Source organism: Oncorhynchus mykiss, chromosome Y (assembly GCF_013265735.2).
Source record: "Oncorhynchus mykiss isolate Arlee chromosome Y, USDA_OmykA_1.1, whole genome shotgun sequence".
In the NCBI taxonomy this organism is placed as follows: Eukaryota; Metazoa; Chordata; class Actinopteri; order Salmoniformes; family Salmonidae; genus Oncorhynchus; species Oncorhynchus mykiss.
In genome coordinates this window covers 35,715,157-35,719,021 of record NC_048593.1, presented here as the reverse complement: position 1 = coordinate 35,719,021, position 3,865 = coordinate 35,715,157, and the positions used below count along the sequence as shown (strand labels likewise).

Below are 3,865 nucleotides of genomic sequence, written 5' to 3'. Positions count from 1 at the left end.
CTAGATTTCCTGTCTCTATTATATTATGACAGACCAGCTAGATCTGCTGTCTCTATAAAAGTATGACAGACCAGCTATATCTGCTGTCTCTATTATATTATGACAGACCAGCTAGATCTACTGTATATGTTCTATTATGACAGACCAGCTAGATCTACTGTCTCTATTACATACCTTAAGGGAACATTTCGGCATTTCGTGTATGATTAGTGAAAAATTCCATATGGCAAATGTACGGTCCCTTACAATATGACAGACATGCTAGATCTACTCTCTCTATTGTATTATGACAGACCAGCTAGATCTACTGTCTCTGTTATATTATGACAGACCAGCTAGATCTACTGTCTCTATTATACTATGACAGACCAACTAGATCTACTGCCTCTATTATATTATGACAGACCAGCTATATCTGCTGTCTCTATTGTATTATGACAGACCAGCTAGATCTACTGTATCTGTTATATTATGACTGACCAGCTAGATCTACTGTCTATATTACAATATGACAGACCAGCTAGATCTACTCTTTCTATTGTATTATGACAGACCAGCTAGATCTACTGTCTCTGTTATATTATGACAGACCAGCTTGATCTACTGTCTCTATTGTATTATGACAGAACAGCTAGATCTACTGTCTCTAGGTCTCTATTATATTATGACAGACCAGCTAGATCTACCGTCTCTATTATATTATGACAGACCAGCTAGATCTACTGTCTCTATTACAATATGACAGACCATCTAGATCTGCTGTCTCTATTAAATTATGACAGACCAGCTAGATCTACTGTCTCTATTATATTATGACAGACCAGCTAGATCTACTGCATCTGTTAAATTATGACAGACCAGCTAGATGTCCTGTCTATATTATATTATGACAGAACAGCTAGATCTACTGTCTCTTTTATATTATGACAGACCAGCTAGATCCGCTGTCTCTAGTAAATTACGACAGACCAACTAGATCTACTGCCTCTATTATATTATGACAGACCAGCTAGATCTACTGTCTCTATTATATTATGACAGACCAGCTATATCTGCTGTCTCTATTTTATTATGACAGACCAGCTAGATCTACTGTCTCTGTTATACTATGACAGACCAGCTAGATCTACTGCTTCTGTTCAATTATGACAGATCAGCTAGATCTCCTGTCTCTATTATATTATGACAGACCAGCTATATCTGCTGTCTCTATTTTATTATGATAGACCAGCTAGATCTACTGTCTCTGTTGTACTATGGCAGACCAGCTAGATCTTCTGCCTCTTTTCAATTATGACAGACCAGCTAGATCTCCTGTCTCTATTATATTATGACAGAACAGCTAGATCTACTGTCTCTATTATATTATGACAGACCAGCGAGATATACTGTCTCTATTATATTATGACAGACCAGCTAGATCTACTATCTCTATTATATTATGACAGACCAGATAGATCTGCTGTCTCTATAAAATTATGACAGACCAGCGAGATCTACTGTCTCTATTATATTATGACAGACCAGCTTGATCTGCTGTCTCTATTAAATTATGACAGACCAACTAGATCTACTGTATCTGTTATATTATGACAGACCAGCTAGATCTACTGTCTCTATTACATACCTTAAGGGAACATTTTGGCATTTTGTGTATGATTAGTGAAAAGGTCCATATTGCAAATGTACGGTCCCTTACATATACAAGGGAGTAATACACTCTTACATTTTTGGTTTCTACGAAAGTTGTCAGAAAAGATGTGTCATATGTCTGGTTGGTTGTCATTTCCATGTCCCCCTGATTTTTGGGGCTTTCTTCCTCATTAACACTGGCAGCCATTTTGATCTCTCCATACTCCACCATCTCTGTAGGTTTCTGGTTGAATTCTCTCTTTCTTTTATTGAATACTTCAGTGTATACAACAGCAGCACCCTCATCATTAGAGCAACCTGGGGAAATACTGTTTAGAAGACAAATAAAACAGCAGGTGTCGATTCTGGCCATGAAGCAAACATGACATAATTTGACCTGAAGTATTATGTCCAAATCTCAGTTTCCCACAGAGACGGTTTACGCCAACAAACACCGCAAGAAGTAGGACAAGAGTTCCAACAGCTAGAGCTATGCCTACTGTCACAATTACAAAACAAATCTGTGAGGAGAAAAATGGGAAGAGACAAACAGAATTCTGAGAGTATGATTAATCAACAGTGTCAACAGTAACCAATCAATAAAATGCTTTTATCGGGCAAGTCAAATTTATTTGAATTCTTACATTGTGGTAAGGAAACTGTCCTGACATTACTTTGGCAGGCCAGTAGATGAATAGTGGAGTTGCTGGTGCTGACTTTATTCTGAACCATACAGGTCAGAGTTCCTGTCACATCACTCTTCAGTATGATGACACTGTTCTGGTGGTGGTCATAGGCTACACTCCTGGTCAGATTCTGGCCACTCAGGGTCCAGCTGTACTGAAGACCATCTCCCTCTGAGGAGCATGTGACCACGGTCTCTCCATGAGGCAGACAGAGGTGAGGCAACACTGGCTCTGACACCGGGGCTGACAGACACAAACATCTTACTGCCACTTAGCATGATCTAACAAAACACTGGTGAACTTTCATATGGTGCTTCTTGGTATCTCTGATTCATGCTAATATCATATTATACATTATATACTGTAACTATAATACTGGCAGTTAACATTTTCTCCCTTACTACAGGATACATGATTCTCTATATAAAAAACGCTTCTGTACCTTGTATCTCAAGTTGCATGTTGACTCTCCGCAACTGTGTTCCCTCTGAATTAAATATATTCAATTGGTAATCTCCAGAGTCATCCTCTATAACACTGTCCAGCCTGAATGTGGTGTTATTTAAGAACTCGGAGCGATTCACATAATCCTGATGCAATTTAGATCTCCAGTCTTCTCCAGTTTGGAAGTTCAGAATACGATTATCACCTTTCTTCAATGTAATTCTTTCTTCAGCCCTGTTTGCAGTCAGATGTAAGGACAAACATTCTCCCACAGCCCCATAGCATTGATGATTTCCACTCTCCTCAGTGAGATTACAGAACGTAGCACTAACTGTGGAGAATAGATATTATTTTATTTATTAATGTCTGAAGGTGCTTTCAAGAAATATTTGTATCAAAGGTGACAAAAATAGCATTGATCTATTGATTTAAACATTTGTTAACCATTAAAGGGAATACATGTAAATTGGTATTTACAGAACCTTTTTAACAATTATCATATTTTTCTGAAATTTCTGTTTTGGATCCTACCATGGATAAGCTCATGTTTAATACAATTGATTCCATTATAATCTTTGTAATATAATGTCTTACCTTGTGCTGCCGCTGTGGCCACCAGAACTATAATTATCATGGGGATCATTTATCTTCTGCCTGCACAAGAAGAGTGAGTTAAGCTACAGGGTTATTATAAAATGGTATAGATAGCAGTGGATGATGATGATGGATGCACTATAAATGAATGACAGGCTGGTTGACAAGACACCTTACTTGCGTATCAGGGAGAGAACACTTCTTTATGTCACATGTTACTTGGTGTGAACTCCCAACCACACGTGCCTGTTTGAAGAACAGAAGTTGTAACTTATTACACATTGTGAGGTATTATTCACTACCATGTAGTTTGATGAGAACCAAGGATATTGGGATCATCTGTAAGTCCATCTGTCAGTGTCAGCAGGACAGAAGCAGGAAGAGGAAAAGTAATACTGTAATATCTGATATCTGTAATAGCAATATACGTATTAGCAATATACAGTGCCTTGCGAAAGTATTCGGCCCCCTTAAGTTAATACAATATACGTATTAGCAATATACGTATT

At 37.9% G+C, this 3,865-nt stretch overlaps 1 long non-coding RNA gene across 1 annotated transcript; it reads right to left on the bottom strand.

Moving 5' to 3' along the window:
- Positions 1 to 2,710: 2,710 nt before the first annotated feature.
- LOC118945339 lies at positions 2,711 to 3,604 on the bottom strand. The gene is made up of 3 exons (XR_005040500.1): positions 3,534 to 3,604; positions 3,357 to 3,416; positions 2,711 to 3,093 (listed from the first exon to the last, which is right to left on the bottom strand). It is a non-coding gene; the product is annotated as an uncharacterized LOC118945339 (long non-coding RNA).
- Between the last annotated feature and the right edge of the window lie 261 nt (positions 3,605 to 3,865).